The sequence below is a fragment of the Dasypus novemcinctus genome, chromosome 6, assembly GCF_030445035.2.
Source record: "Dasypus novemcinctus isolate mDasNov1 chromosome 6, mDasNov1.1.hap2, whole genome shotgun sequence".
Taxonomy (NCBI): Eukaryota; Metazoa; Chordata; class Mammalia; order Cingulata; family Dasypodidae; genus Dasypus; species Dasypus novemcinctus.
The window spans coordinates 74,113,552-74,131,286 of NC_080678.1; positions in this window are offsets into that span (position 1 = coordinate 74,113,552).

The following is a 17,735-nucleotide window of genomic DNA, read 5'->3' on the forward strand; positions in this document are numbered from 1 at the left end:
TTACAAACTCTTTATAATTGACTATAACCACATTGACTAGCCACCTCATGTGTAAATAAACTTACTAAATTACAATTACCAATGAAAGAAATTTACTCTTTATTTAAGAGAGCATATCTACAATCTTTTTCCTTTAGCCTAATTTCACCAATGTGAACTTACAATTTTCATTACTGTAAAGATTTTGTATATATAATGTTAATTTAGTTTATAAATTAACTATGGGAGATTACACTCAAGTTAAATAAAATTGAAACCATAATAGTTTATGCAAGGAATGTTCTCTTTTTCCCTTACAGGAAGCTAAAAACTTCTTTTCTTTAAGTTATGAATATTATTAAATTAAAAGCATACTGACTACCAGGTTTTAAAACACATTACACAATTACTTAATTTTTTAAAAATCATAACCCAGGAAAGATCTCCATAGTTTTTATGGACTTTCCTTTACTTACTGAAAATTTGTCAATAGAGCCACTAATTACCTTTATTTCGTTGGAAAGAAATCTTCTGGAAGAATTAAGGCTCACCAGATTGTGGAGAAGAAAATAATTTATTCTCAATCTTGCAAGAAGGGGTGCAGAGCCAGATATGGCTGGTGCCACGAACAAAGAAAAATGACACAATTTATACCCCCAAGCCTAGCATGCAAGCTCTTCCTGTTTTTCCATAGATTGGATACTTCAGAAGTTACAGCTTATCTGAGATTTAACTTTCCCACGCAAAAGTTTGATTTAACTGCTTCCTCTATCACATTCCAACCATTTTAGTTTTTACCTGCTCCCCCCTTTTTCAAATAAGGAATAGAATTTAGTGCTGAAATGGCACCGACTTAGTTAGCTCCTTCTTGGGCATCCTTCCACTGCCCATAGGACTGGCCTAAACTGGTCTCCTCCACTGCTGTCCAACCCGGGAGTGGGAGACTGAGGCAGCAGGCCACCAGGTTACATCAACATTTTTCTTATGTGAAAATTAACCTAATCTTTGTGTGGTGTTTTTTTTTTTTTTTTTTGCAATTTATGGCTGACAAAGGTTTAAACTGGGAAATTACCAGGCAAACTGATTCTTAATTCCCTAGCCTAGTAGATAGGTTTAATCTGCCACACCTAGTCTTGCCTTAAAAGCTCTTGCAAAGAGGAGGCCCTTTCCCAATTGTTTCCATAATCAGATTTCTATGACTTTTTCATCCTGCTTAGTTCAATTTGGGCTTTAAGAATATTTATAAATATAACTGCATATTTAATTTTTAACAATTTGAATAGACCTCTTTTAAGAATTTTTATTTGTTAATTTGATATTATCCTGATGTATGAAGACATACATTGAGCTTTTTTTTTTTTTTTAATGGGCAGACACAAAGAGTTAGACACAAACACAACTCATTGATATTACTTATAATTTGCATTATTTTATATACTGTTTAGCTTAATTAATTAGGGGTCCAGAAATACATATTACTTATATAACTGCATATTTAACCTCAACAATTTGAGCAAATAGGCAGACATGAATAGTTTGACACAACAACATGACTTTAGTTACTTTAAACTTTTCAAAGACTTTTGAAACTCTTCTTAATTTGCACTATGACCATGCAGTTTACCACAAGAATTTTCTTTCTTACTTAATGGATTGTAATAACCAAAATGTTCTCAATGCCTTAGCACCATTTTGTTTTAGAACTTTATATTTTACTTTGAAATTAACAGAATTTTGGATAAGCAACAAGATTAATTTTATATATATTTACTGAGGCTATTTGAAGCCTCAGGGAGACAGACTGCTTTCTCTCATGAATTGCCACTCTTAGGAACACTGACCGTCAAGGCAGGAGACTTCTCCCCCTCCACCCCCCTTTTTGATTTTGGAGATAATAAAACTCCAGTGGCCATTTAACCTTATTCTATCAGGCAGCAATTTATTTAGTTTACACTTGAATTCATGAGAGAAAGGGTTACTAATACCAGGAGAGGAGACAGTGATGTCCCAGCTCTTCTCAATTATGAAATAACCATAGGCAAAGGCAAAGGGTGACGTTAGGCTTGAAGTAACCATAAACAAAGGAAAGGTTAGTGTAGAATTTACACTTAAATAATAGTTTCAGGCTAAATTCTCCCAGCTATAATCTCAGTTATTGTCTTTCCACTGTTTTATAATATAAATGCATTTATAAATGATTTTAACTCTTAGTTACAATTTTTATTAATTTTTTTAAAACCTATTAATTTTATAACACCTTTAAATACCTTTCATTCGACTTATAACATATTAAATGAACTTATTACCTTAATTTTTCCTTTAAAGTAAAAGAATAAATCTCTTGCAGTTAGTTTGAAATAAAAGGCTACTTTTCAGGATTTGATTTCTAGAACATAAATGTTCTTTTAAGAGGTAAGACTCTTCTTTAAACACTGAGGAAATGATGAAGTTAAAGCACAAGAAGCTATTGATAAAAGATTTTCTTTGTATATTGATCTTATTCAATTTTAATCATAAAAATTTCCCTTCCACAAACCTTCTACACTTTCAGTATTCATTCAGGTTCTGTCCCACACTCTACTCTTTCCAATAATCAATCATTTTATCTTAGGACAAAATCATCTTCTGTTTCCTTAACAATAAAAACCCACTCCATATATCCCACATACTAAGTTACCAGGCAAACTTCTTACAACATATAATTGCCATTAATACTAAACAAGTTTGTTAAAATAATGAACCTTTCTTCACTTTAAATACTTAGTAGCATGTAATACCAGAAACAGTTTTTTTTGGAAGCAAGTTGGCAGGGGAGATTGGCTGCCGAATAAGTTTGTTATAAAATTGCCTTTTATTATTATTATTATCAATTCAGTTTTGTTAAATAATGACTTTCTGCAATTAGCCACTTAAATACCTTAAACAATGCTTTGTAAAATTTTATAATTATTTATACCCTTAAGACAAATTTTACCTTCACAGAACACATTCTCTTACTTAAGGTTACTACAATACCTTCTAAGAACCTGAGCAGAATGCAAACGTATTTTGGCTTTGACACCCTAAGGAGGGAACTTTACTGCATTTATTCTGATTCTGCTTTTCACCTCCTTCACTTCCCCCCCTTCCAGGCAGTCGGGTGCACAACAAACAGGAATGCGGCTTATGAATAGAAGGGTGGACTCACTGGAAAGGGGCAAGCCGCTCCCCCCTTTCCAGCTTTCAGCCAAAATGGGCAGACAGAACCTACTCAAATTTGGCAACTCTCCCAGGAACCCAGCCGCCCTGACTGGGACATTCCCAACAGACTTGAGTGCTTGGCGCGGACACAGATGGCCTCCAAGCCCCGGCAAAGGGCCAGACCAGAGACAAGACAGCAGAGCATGCACAAACATCTAGACTCCGCAAACATCCAGACTCCTCAGCTTTTGCCCCAGAATCATTTCACCCCCTTGCCAATGGCAAGGGAGGGCTCCAGCTCAGCTGTAATTCCACTCTACATAAGGACACAACTCCAACACTAGCCTTGAGCTGACACAGACAGAAGCACAAAGGTCACTAATCTGACCCACAAGTTTATATATTTATTTTCACCATGGCTGCCCCCACAGCCATCACAAACCTCAGAACACTTAACATTTGGTATAAAGCGAATTCATTCACAAATTAGCACCATAACAAAAGATTTCAGCTAGACTTTTCCACTGTTTAAACTTTACACCCAGACCAAGCTCCACCAGAAAAGCCGATCCATTTTCCTGTAACCAAGTTTTGTTTTCCTTAATCTAGACCAATTTCCAGGACATTAGGACTTGAACCTATAAATAGCCCTTCCTATTAAAATTGAGACTCCACTCCTTTAGTGGATATAAGACCTGTACCAGATTCTAACATGCAGTTAGACAAACCCAAAACACCAGGGCTTTTCCCCGGTTTTCCTCCTTTTCCCAAGCCTAGAGAGAACGGCTTCCCCCCAGCCTTCTGGGGCTACTAGGGTTCTCTCGGGAGGTGATCAGCCTCCCCTTCCTAGCAATTAAAGCTAGGGCCTTCCAGACTGTGCTCACCCGGGGAGTCTTACCTTCTTCCATGTTCGGAGTTCTTTTTCGTTCCCAGAATCTTTCTCTTCAGACCTTCCATTGCCCCTCGATTTTGTCGGGAAGATTCTGGTGGAGCCCACATCTTTTCTGGATTAAATTTAATCCAGGGGCACCCAGATTTGGGGTTCACCCGAGTCCTCCCGGCTTCCTTGGGGATTTGGAAGGGGCAGCAAAATGCTACCGTCTCTGGCCTTCATTTATTGTCCCACCAGAGTTGCCAAAAATGTTGTGGAATTTAAGAGAAGTTCAATTATTTGAGTATAGAGAGGCCAGGACTCAGCAATGATTTTGAGAAGGAAAAAATGGTTTATTGACGGCCGGCCGGACTCGGGAGCTTTCAGTTTGAATCCCGAGCCCTGAACAAGATTTCCAAACGTCTTTTATACAGAGAGGAAAGGCCAAATGGTCCCTTTGTTTCAGTTCTCAATAGGCTTCAATTAGCATATATCTTCCACATCTTAGGTAAGCTTTTAGCATGGACTCCAGACATTCTAGATAAGCCTTTAGCACATTTGGTTTTTGCATTTCCCCTAAATACTTAAAGTTTATAGCCCCCGCATTGTTAAACATTTCCTGGGACTGGAGCCGCTGCCAGTCCCCAAGGGCAGGACTGCAGCCCCCCACCGTTCCACACCCACAAGTCAAACAACTTAGTTATCTCTGAAGAGACAAAGAGCTCTCCACCCATAGCCCACATCAATGGACATAATGGTTTTCTTGCCTCTGACGTAGAGGTGGATGAGTTTGCTTCTACCTCTTCCCCAGAAGCAGTAGCAAATTTCCTGTGTTCTGAAGGCCAGAGCCCTTCAGAAATGGAAGGGATTAATTTCATAAAAGAAGGGTCTCTGGATGTGGGAAGTGTTTTGCTCTGGCAGCAATCAATTACCTCTTGCATCCTGTGTCACCAAGACCACTCTCTAGTTTCCTGTCTTTCCCTAAGCACCCAGTGGATGTCCTTGGAGAAGAGCTTGCAAAAAGCTGTAGACTTCCCTCGTATCAGCATTTCACTTTCTCTTCTAAACTGACTTTCTAGCCTACACTCAAGTTTTATTAATTTGTTAACAATTTTAGCTGATTTCTTCCTACCTGTTTATATGGCAGCCATCTTTTCTATCTTCTGCCAAATGTGACACTTTGTGTGTGTTTTCCCCATCTGTCCTTGGAGAGGTTCATCACCCTTTCAGTGTGAGTTCAAGGTTGACTTGAAACCTTGTCTCTATAATGGCCTCAGGGAAATTCATGATTTTGTAAATTTTCCAAGTTTTACTTGTTGTAGGGTAGGCATAACATTCTCTTGAGGTTTTCTTTATCCTAAATGAAAGTAGAATTCAACATGTTGTGGAATTTAAGAGAAGTTTAATTATTTGAGTATAGAGAGGCCAGGACTCAGCAATGATTTTGAGAAGGAAAAATGGTTTATTGACGGCCGGCCAGACTCGGGAGCTTTCAGTTTGAATCTCGAGCCCCGAACAAGATTTTCAAACGTCTTTTATACAGAGAGGAAAGGCCAAATGGTCCCTTTGTTTCAGTTCTCAATAGGCTTCAATTAGCATATATCTTCCACATCTTAGGTAAGCTTTTAGCATGGACTCCAGACATTCTAGATAAGCCTTTAGCATATTTGGTTTTTGCATTTCTCCTAAATACTTAAAGTTTATAGCCCCCGCATTGTTAAACATTTCCTGGGACTGGAGCTGCTGCTAGTCCCCAAGGGCAGGACTGCAGCCCCCCACCGTTCCACACTCACAAGTCAAACAACTTAGTTATCTCTGAAGAGACAAAGAGCCTTCCACCCATAGCCCACATCAAACACATACCCTTTGAATAATATAATAGGCTTATTTCCTGACATACTAGGATACTGCCTGCTTAAGCACTGCATCTTCCTCAACACCAATTTGGGAAGGACGTTTCTTTTACACATTCATATTCTTTCTCAAGTCCATAGTTATTATTGATGGTCTCCTCTTCTCAATAAGGTCTGTGGGGGAGTAGTTGATGATAACATATATTAAGCCTATCTTGCATTTCTTGAAATTTATCTTTCATGGGAGCATAAGACACTGAAGTTGTGTGACACTATGTGTAAGTCAATGAGAACAGGAAAATAAATGTGTGAGATAGAGTTGGAGTGTAATTTTGGGGTGAATTTGGGTGAGTAAATTTGATACGCTTAAACTTAAAAGGGAGAGAGTATGCTAAGACTTAGTTGTATTTAAGAATGGGAAGAACACTCTAATGGTATCTCAAAGATGTAACTTTTAAAATTTTTACCTTGGAATCTGGAAAACTCAATTTATGTATCACAATATCTGTATCTACTTAATTTTCTGGGGTCATGTAATAATCACACGGGCTAACATTTCAGTCTTATTTATGGTCTTCTCTGCTATGCTTAGAACAGTGCTTATGAAATATAGGTGCTCTTAACTGTCAGTGAAATGACAGTAAACAAATAAAATAATTTTTGACAACTTTTAACAGGCATAGAAATATGTGCTTTTTACACTTAGGTGTGAATGATTTTATGAATTAGTGAAGATTTTAAAACAATTTATTGGAATAAAATTCACTTATGTCTAGGAAAACTCATTGTTGACCTCATTTGCAGTTAGGATTAAATAAGAAATGTGAAGTAATTTTTTTTAAGTCATCATTTATGCTGTGCAATTATAAGATTATAATCTCTAAAATAACTCAATTTTCTGCTCAGTTTGTCTTCCATTCAATTAATAAGATTTTAATTAATCCATGCTACCTAGTACCTAAATAGCAGGGAAAATAAAAATATCAGGTAACCTATCACTGAATTATTATTTTTTAAAAATCAAAGAAAATGGGATATAAATACAGACCATTTAATCTGTCATGCTAGAGTTCTGTCTAATTGATTGACTATTTATTAAATCATTCCATGAGGTAAGGAGTTTTATGGAGCAGGTGGAGTGGGGGGTGAGAGCATTTTCTTCCCTGGGGAATAAAACTCAAACATGTCATATATGAGAAACCTTAGATGTAAGGTTTCTACACATTTCAAAGTGACTATTGTTAATTACTCTAGGAAGAATTTGGAGGAATATACTTCAGTGGAAAGGAAAAGCAATACCCATCTGGCTCAGGAGAGGACCAGGGCGACAGGTTCCTCTCCTCTGCACTGCTTTAGTGGGTGAAGTAGAACTTAAAACCTTCCATCCCTGGGAAAGGGGAAGGAAAACCTCCTGGGCCCAGGATTCTGACCAATTCAAAATAGTAGTATGCTACTGTGGCAATTTGGTATTGTTTATGAATTCCAAAAATAGATATTGGATTTTGTTTGTAAACTGGTCTGTTCCTCTGGGAGTATTAGATTATATTAGATTTAGAGGTTTCACTTTGACTTTATAAATCGAGATTAGGGCTTTTAATTGACCACATCATTAGGGTGTGCAGGGTTGAGTCCCCACCCCATTGGTGGACATAAAACAGACTCACACACAGAAGTAGATGAACAAAGAAGTAGTTATGCGAGGAAAAAGTAAAGGTTCCATTAGACATGGCAGAGGCCCTGGGAAGAGACATGAGCCTGATGGTCTACAGTCGACATTGTAAAGAGAGCAGCGCAGCTGAGCCTGGAAAGAAATAAGCCCTGGAGAGAGAGACAAGCCTTATGCCAGCCTACAGCTGAGATTGGAAGAAACTTGGACCATGGAGCCTTAAAAAGAAGGAAGAAGGCTAAACTCTCGCAGACATTGCCTGCCATCTTGCTTCAACACATGACAAATGAGTTATGGTACCTTGCATTGGACTCTTTAGGGCCTGGTTACTGTAAGCTTCTACCCCAAATAAATACCCTTTATAAAAGCGAACAGAATTCTGGTACTTTGCCTCAGCACCTCATTGGCTGACTAATCCACCTACCATTTTGGGAAGCAGAAGTAACTCTTTCCTGCCCAAGATCCACCTCATATATAATGAAATACTTGATTGTCAAATAAGGGGGGTAGCAGAAATTCAGAGAATGCCCTAAACTCAAGACCTGGGATTACAGAGCCTACCAAAGATAGGCTGGATTGGTTAGAACCCACTTGACCCCATTGGCAACTAGGATCAAGTAGCAAGCAGGGAGGAGCAAGAGTGTGGAGAGAAACACTAAGGGACTATTGAAAGCAAAGTGTGCAGAGGGAACACAGATAAAAACCCTCCATGTACATAAGTTTCACATTAACTGTACAGTAACAGTAGTTCACATAAATTAATGGAGCAATATGGCAAGTCAAGAGGAGACTTGCACAAATACAGTTAACTGATTTCTGATGGAGATACATAGTCAATTTAACAGAGAAAAGATAGTCTTTTCAAAAAGTGGTTAATGAGCACATATCCAAATGCTTAAGAAGGTAAATGGCAGTTTGGAGGTAGAAAATGCATTGCCCAAGTTCTCATAATTAATATGTGTTGGAGACAGATGGATTCCAGATTGTTCTGACATCAGTTCCTTCTTCTCACAAAATAGCTATGATCTGTAGATCTCATTCCAAAGTGTTTGATTATGCTTTATTTTGGTAATAGAGTGTTTTTAAACTATTGTTTAATACTAATATTTTTAAATATAAAATTAACTACTGTTACTATTGTGGGAATTTTTATTCTAGTTTAATTTCTCTATATATGATTGTCATGTACCTGAAATTATTTGTATTAAGAATTTATATGTTTTTTCCCTACACTTATTGCTGTATAAATAATTCTCTACATTATTAAAAAACTTCATAAATAGAATTTTAGTAATAATAGTTCACAGTATTGATGAAGCATACTTCACTTATCAGTTCATTTTATTGGAATATCTAGAGATTGATTGTAAATATCACAATGATAAATAACTTTATGCAAAACTTGTTTGTACATATAGATTTTATCCCTTTTACAGTTTATATTCTTAGAATATATTCTTATAAAGGTATTTATATTCTCAAAACAATTGACCACTCTTTGAAATTTTGCAAAATTGCCCTGCAAAAGTGTCACATCAATTTTTATTTTAATGAGCAATTTATGACAGGATCACATTGCATTTTAGACCTCATTCATATATGTTGGTAATTAAATTCTGCAAAAAAGACATTGTTCCTTTAGGAGAAATTGTTAACATATAGAGCATTGAAAAATTAATTATTGCAGTCAATATAAAACTCAGAACACTAATATTTTCTACTAAGTAAAATTTTACTTCTTTTTAAACATCTGGAAGCAGCTTGCATCTCTGATTCCTGTCACATGGCAATGTATTCTCCTTTCTCTTCTGGGTTTCAGCTGACTTCCTACCTCCTTCTTGTTCCTCTTTATAAGGCCTCTAGTAAGAGTTGATTAATACAAGTGAGTTTTTATAGATAAGAGATTTTAAAGTGAGTCTGAAGGTCACTCCAGATGTTACCCTTACACAAGTCTCAGCAGGATCTCATTGACTGCCTCAGTAAACAGTGCCTCAAATAATGGGGCTCCTGTGGGCTCTAGACGCATCCAGAAACTGTAAGTAGGGCTGCAGCCTAAGAATTCAGCACCGTTTTAGTGGGTGCTGAATTTATAGGTTCTTTACATATGGCTCCTCTGCCCCTTTTATTTGAAACTATAATTACCAATATACTTGATAAATATATGTCCCAGAGACTTAAATCTTTGGTCTGTCCATGTGCCAGTTGAGCTCTGAATTTCAGCAGAGTTGCAACACCTACCCTTCAGTTCATTGGACTCACCCAGGAAAACTAACAAGGAGATGGTGATGGACAATGCCTATCCCAAGGAACAGAGAGTGTCTGCAACTGCAAGCAAGATAGTTCCATCCAACTGCCCCATAGAATATAAGCTCCTTCTCTATTAGAACCAGAGTGGGCATCACCATCTCAAGAACCTCAAGACTGGGGAATGAACAATGGACTAAAGTAGATATTATTATTCTACTATACATGACTTATTATTCCAAGAATGGAAGAACTCTTATCATTGATATAAAGGTAGTAGCCACCAGAGGTTCTGAGGGATGGGAGAGGGAAGAATACGTGTAATATGGGGACATTTTCAGGACATTGGAGTTGTCCTGCATATAATTGGTTAATGGATACAGGGCATTGTAATATTTTGTCATAACTTACAAAATTGTGAGGGACAAAGTGTAAATTATAATGTAAACTGTAGTCCATGGTTAGTAGCAATGCTTCAGTATGGGTTCATCAATTGTAACAAATGTACTATGCTAATGAAGGATATTGTTAATGTGGGAAAGTGCAGAAGGGGGAAGGAGTGGGTATATGGGAATTCCTTATATATTTTTAAGTAAATTTATGTAATCTAAATCTTCTTTAAAAATAAAAAAAAATAATAAGGCCTCTAGTAACCTGAGTTAATACAGACCCACATTCAGTAGAGCCATAGAGTCACACCTTAACTGAAAATAGCATCTTAAAGAAGTTCTATTTACAATGATTTTACACCCAGAGAAATGCAAATTAAGAGCATGATTTTTTTCTGGGGTACATAACTCCATCTTCCACATTATGTTTTAGAATAAGCATAATGTTCACGTTTGTATTATAATCAAAAAGAAGCTTTTTTAAAAAAAATCAACTTAGCTAAGTCTTAAAAAACAAACACACTCAATTTGAAAAAGCAGAGAATAAGTTAAAGTGTTTGAAAAGGAATATTAATGAGGAGAATTATGCCAAGTGTATTTTCGCATAGAGTAGAAGGAAGCTGATTATTATACATTCCCATTATTAAACTGTTCTGAAATCAAAATATGAGATTAGGGGAAGTGGCTGTGGCTCAATCAGTTGGGCTTCTGTCTACCATATGGGAGGCCCTGGGTTTGCGTCCCGGGGCCTCCTTGTGAAGACAGGCTCGGGAGAGCTGCTGGCCTGTCTGGGTGCCACAGAGTGCCTCAAGCCCGCAAGTGCCACTGAGTGCTGCCCAGCCTGCAAGTGCCATGGAGAGCCAACTCAGCAAGGTGGTGCAACAAAAAAGGAGACAAGTAAAAACACAGAAGACTGCGCAGCGAGTGGACACAGAGAGCAGACAATAAGCAAGCCACGGGGGCAAGGGGGAGTAAATAAAAATAAATACAGACACACAGAAGAACGCACAGCAAATGGAGGCAGAGAGCAGACAGCAAGCGAGCCACGAGGGGTGCGGGGGGGTGAGGGGGGAGGAAATAAAAAGGAATATTAAAAATATATATGATATCAGTTTTCAAAAGATATGAAATTATTAGGAAAAATTCTAATATATAAGATTATCATTCTCTGAATATCATGAAAGTGATCTGATTACTTTAAAATAGTTTATTACAGATATTTAAGAACTAATTTTCCCAGTTTTTAATCATAAAAATAGACTTATTTACACAAAATCTAAAAGAGCGAATAGTTAATGGCTCTTGATGAGATGGGCTCTTCCTTTAAAGGAATTTATAAAGAATGACTTGTTTCTTAAAAAAATTTAAATGAAGACTGGTTAAAAATGCATTAGTACAGAAATAGATGAATTCATTATAAGACTATTTGATAATGAGCAGTTTGAGAATACTGTTCCTCATTGGTCAGGTCATAAAGCTTATTTTACCAGAATGAGAATGAAATCAACTAGGGATTCTATTCTTTCCATATGAAATAAGTTGTGGTAACTGAAGGATAATTTACAAGGCTTAATTAACCTTTAATTAACATAATGTAGAGAACATTTTTATCAAGTATTCTTTTTTTCTCCCTGGCAAAATACAATATGCTAGTTTTAAAGTACAGATAAGAAGAGGGGGGTTGGGGGTATAAGGGAACTTTTTTGAATGTAGCATTTTTTGTGATCTATGTATCTTCAAAAAAATACAATTAAAAAATTAATGGGGTGCGGGGGTTGGGGAATGTGGTATATGGGAATCTCTTATGTTTTTAAATGTAACATTTTGTGTGATCTATTAACTTTAAAAAATAATAAAAAAAATAAAAGTAGCAAAATTGGGTAAAATGATACTGACTGGAAATAGTGTTATAATGAAATTTAACACTGTAGAAATTTACAAAGAGATTATTCCTTTACTTTTCCTGCTTTTTGTTGTGTGATTGTGGGGGTGGGATGGAGTACAAGTAAATCCAATGGGCAAGTTATTTTACTTCAGCTACCTCACCTTTAAAATGAAGTCGTGGGACCCCATAGTCTTTAAAGTTTTTTCCAGATATAAAATAGAGAGCTTCTATGCTGCTCTTGTAGGTACCTTAGTAAATGCCACTAAGAGAAAGTTGAAAAACTCTAATTAAAAGGGAGATATTTTGAATTATTTTCTTTCTGATTTCTCCAAGGTCTTATTCCACAAGACAGTAGTAAAATCTTTTCAAGCTTCTTGATTTCTTTGGTAACATTATCCTAATAGGAGGCTTTTAATATGTAAAAACAGATGATCTTTCCCCTTCTTCAGATCTTCTTTAAATTTATTTGTAGATTTTAAGGTGGTATTTTGGAGCCAAAATGAGCCATAGGGTGCTCCGTGTGCTATTCTGTGCAATTGGGGGAGGAAGTTAAAGTCAGGGGAAGAATAGTTTATGCATATAAGTTGAATAAAAAAGGATTCTAACATGACTTCAGCTTCAATCTGTCTCTTACAGTGGTCTGTATTTTGGTGATGCCACACACTAATTTACATACTGGTTAACTTCAAAGAAGGATGAATTTGGGAAAGGTACCCCTTCCCCTATGCTAATATACCCAATGTGGAAGAAATGGGGAAGAAAGTACCATGTATAGAAAATTCCGATAGTGCATAGTGAAAGGCATAGTGAATAAAAGATGTATTCCAATTTTAATATACATGATTTTATATAGTGATATTGATTCCAAACTTAAATCATTTGTAACAATATTTTTATTACAGTTTCTCCAAATAATACCAATATGCATATATATACAAACACATACACACATGTACCACACACGTGTATATATACGTTAGGGAATAAGAACATTTTTCCTTTAAAATTTCCTGGAAGCTTATAGTCTTACATCATATGACAAGTATGCCAGCACATTGGCATAATAATATATGTAGAGATGATGCTAGCTAATATTCAATAAAACATGCTTTTCTGAGACAGTGGCCCAAGCTTAGATTGGAACAACTATTTAAAAGGAAACAAGCTCCTCATTATATTTCCTCCAATAGGTAAAGCCTGTATTAATTTATCATGATTAAAATAATTGATCCCTTGGAATTTCAGACTTGTGCTTAAGTTTCATGAACACCATATATCCATCTGACTGACAAACTGCTTGATCTTTTTGCCCTTGGTCTACTTGTTTTCAGTCAATTTCATTTCAGAGAATTCAGATAGCATGGGTAAAATAATATATTTCCCCCTGGAAAAGCAAAGTCTATTTGTAAGTGCCCCACAGCAGACAGACCAAGCCTCCTTAAAGGGATGAATCTTGAAGAAATCACATTTGTTTCAACAAATGACTTGTGATCCAGTGTCTATTGCACAGCTTTGGGAAGAAGAGACTCATAATTTTTAACCATAGGGAAGCTGGATACACTATGCATTACTCACTGACAAACAGATGAACTCTGTTTCCAGCTTTTCTTTGAAGAATTGCACTTACGAACTTCTAATTATACAGTATATCAGCTAAGAGATATGGAATGACAACTTAAAGGCTTTCCTTCAAATTATGACTGCCATTTATTTTTTAAGTGATATTATTTATTATAGTACAGCAGACATTCATAATACTTTGCACTTCTTAAAACTGAAGACGGCCCTAAAGACCTTAACATCTGAGAACTTCTACTAAGGATAATGTATTGGTCAAGCAAATGGAAGGTCTAATAGGGGGGATAGAAATGTAAGAAATGGCAAAATTCATGAACTGTGACTACAAGAGGGAAAATGGACTATAAGGACAATTTGAAGGGTACGGATACCAATATTTAATGCATTACTATGAGATTAGGATGGAAATGTTTTCTTAGTAAAAAGAAGAAAGTATGGTAGTTGGCAAATGGAACAGGCAGGGAATGGATTGGAAAGAGTTGGTGGAAATGGATAGAGATTTGGAAAAGTAAATTTGAGGGATAGGAGTGTTTCTAGCTACAGAGGTCAATATTCAATCTGCCTTTTAGTACTGATTATCTCATACTAACATGATGCTCTATAATACTGTATATTTGGAAATGAGTAATAGCTTTAATTCAGTATTTCTACTCTTTTCTTTTTCTCTGTTACCAACGCTAGACATGCATTAAATAACAAAAGCATAATGTATGATTTATTATAAATTCATTTAGAAAGTACGTTTCTTAGTGTTATATATACTTCCCTCTAAGAACACTAGAAGGAAAACATTTATTTCAGAAGCAGATATACCTGGTTTTGCCAGCTATAAAAATTCTACCCTCACTGATAAGATTGGAATAATTCATTTCTAGGGTCTATTATACCAATTTTTAAATGTAAACAATAATATCAACACGTGAGCCTTCATTAAGACAATATATGTTCCTGAGCCACAGTAGATGCTCAATAAATTAGAACTGTCCTCTTTCTGTCAGGTAACAGAGCCAATGATTGGGTTATCCTGATAGTACTCTGCTAGCAACTCTTCATAGCTTTATATAAGTTGCTATGGAAAGCAAGGGAATGCTATATCCAAATACTAGGCTTCCTATATAAAGAATTTATGTTTGATTTTTTTCCAAATCCTGTTTAGTAAGTTGTCTTATTTCCTTAAAGGAAAGAACGACTTCATGGGCATTTTCATTGAACTTCCTTAAGAAAAACTGGCATGTGAATTTTGCTTCTTCATCCTGCCTAATGCTCTGTTTGCCCACATAAATATTTTCAGCATTGACCTTTAGAGGAAAACATGAATCTAGTGGTGCTAACAGTTCTATTGAGATCATTGCATCATTGAAAAGAAATAATTGAGCTTTATTTTGTATTCTGCTGGGGAAAAAAATCTATACACTTGTTTTATACCAGACTCTTCTGGTTAGCCATTCCAATAACTGTCCCTAATCTGTTTCCCCATCTGCCTTTGCCTCTTGTGGATACCATTGGCTGATGGATTATAAGTGGTATCTGCTTTAGGGTTCCTAGAAACCTTTGCTCTCTTGACACAGGCATGGCCCCAACATATTAATTCTTCCTGCTGGAGATGATTATATTGACAAGAGCAAAGAGGCATCAGCTCTGACACTCTGAGCCCGTGAATCAGTCCCAGCAGATAACTTGCTCTAAACTCATAATGTGCACTAAAATAAGTCCCTATTTGTTAAAGCTGGTATAAAAGTTGTTCTGCTACTTGCAGCTAAAAACATTCCTATCTGACATACTTGACAATGTCATTTTTCCTTTCTGGTGATGAATCTCCTCTTACATAAAAGTAAGGGTCAAAGGATGTATCCTAAAAGGACTCTTCTGGTCCCAAATATCTTATTCTTTCTCTCTGTCATGTTTGCCCTAACCAGTTATGTGAAGTAACTGGAAACTTAAAAAATGAAGTTACTCTAGAAATGAATTTCAGTTTCAAGCTTGCCTGTTGTAATCACTCTCTCCATTAATGGCCAATTTTAATGAATTATTGCTTTTGAACCAGGTTTGCTGAAAATTGAATAGGAATAATTATTTTTACTCTACTGACATGTTTCTCTCAGTCACCAGATCTTATAAATCCATCTTCATGTGTGAGTTACTAGAGAGAAATATTTTGCAAATGAAGGAAATAATTTTCATGACATAAATTTTGCCACCAATCCTTGGGTAAATTCAAGCAAATATATTTTAAATTAATAAAAAATGACTTACTGTGTTTGGGTGTGTGTATATGTCTGTGTGTGTGTGGCGGACATATTCATTTATTCATTTGTCTCATATCTCCATGTCTGACTGACTATACTTGGCTGGGCTTAAATCTCATATCCATTGTCATGTATGCCAGTCACCCACTGATGTCTGTGTGTATCTGAAGAAATCTTGTACTAAAAAGTCCCCTCTCCAGAGGGAAGAGTCAAGCCAAATCATTCTTTAGATGGACTTTTAACACATATAGTTCATCACAATTTGAAGGCTAGAACTCTGCCTACTTGTCATATCTTCTTGGATCTAAAGTAAACATCAAAATTTTTCCATAGTTGTGAGGAGGTTTGATACAAAATCTCTGCCATAAAGGAACTCCTTACACTGGATAAATATAAGCCCAGTTATGTAGGGGGCGGGGTAGAGTTTGAATGTGAGAAATACGGAGAAAGTCAGCAGACAGTGGTATGATGAAGAACAAAGACATAAGGGAGATGGTAGTAAGCAGAACCCATGGTTAAATAGGAGCTGTGATGGTGGTGGTGGTGATGAGAAGGGCTGGAAGTGGAACGGAGAGTGGCTGGGTCACCACAGTGTGCCTCAGGTTTAGGGTTTTTTGAATGGCATTTCAGTTTCTATGTGGTATGACTTTATAATCACTTGTTAGGGTTTCTTATCTTCTTTAATCCTCTATGCATCCTTACAATGATTCCCTAACCAAGTTTGCTTGAATAGCCCTCTAGCAACCTGAAAAATTCTAAGTAATGCAGTGCATGAGCACAAATTCTTACATTCTGATCTGAGTATAATACTTTCAGCTGACTCTGAGTTGTCCCAAGGTAAAATCCCAGGCCAAAACAGATTCGTCAAGAGGCTGCTGGTTTTTTGTTGTTTGTTCTGTTTCCTTGTTTGTTAGAAAGCAATATTTGCTTTTCAGTCTTTTATTAAATGCTCTGCTTGAAACTCTAAGCAAAGCCACAGTATTTTTACCAAATGTGAATAGAAAATATCATCAAAGCTTGACTAGTAAATTTTCCCTTTATCTGGGTTGACATGGTTATCATTACATGAGAAGTTTAAGTACAGCAAATCAGATAATGTCTCTGAGATATGTCATCCTATATTGTCCTCCAAATGCAAGTAGCTATCACTTCTATACTCTCATCTCTCTCACCTCTGTACACGACTCCATACTTCCTCCCCTGCAATTTAATCTCTTGGTACAGGCTTCCTTTCTAACCCATTCCAGTGTGCCATCTGGACCACTAGTGCATCATTAAAACAATGTAAAATGAAACAAAGCTACATACCTTCAGTGTATTTCCTAAATATTCTCTACTCCTTGCCTTAAAAAAAATCTTGCTCTCCCATAAGGGTACCAGGTTCCTTGCAAACATGTTGAGTGGGTGAAGAAGATTCATTTTCCATTCTGTATATACAGAGACATCAGGGATGATAGAGGAAGGGATGTATTCCCTTCCATTCTCATGCAAAGACAACTCCTTTGTACAGTGACTTACAGATTGTTTGCATGGAATTGTCCCGATTTTAACACCAAAAGCCCTGCACCTTGGAAAACCCCTCAGTCCCAGGCAAATCAATATGGTTTATCACCCTTGGCCTTCAAGTAATGTCAACTCACATCCCTCTATAATTTTAATTCCTGCTCACATGAAACTATACCATTGAATATAGCTTTTAGTTCCTTTGATTAAAAATACTAAAAAGTTGAATCTCCCTGTTTGGTAAAGTGCATTCCTCTAGTTTTATGAGACACAATTCACTTCTGTTTTTGCTCCTATCATTCTGGAAATGTTTCTGACTCTATTTACATGTAAATATTGGG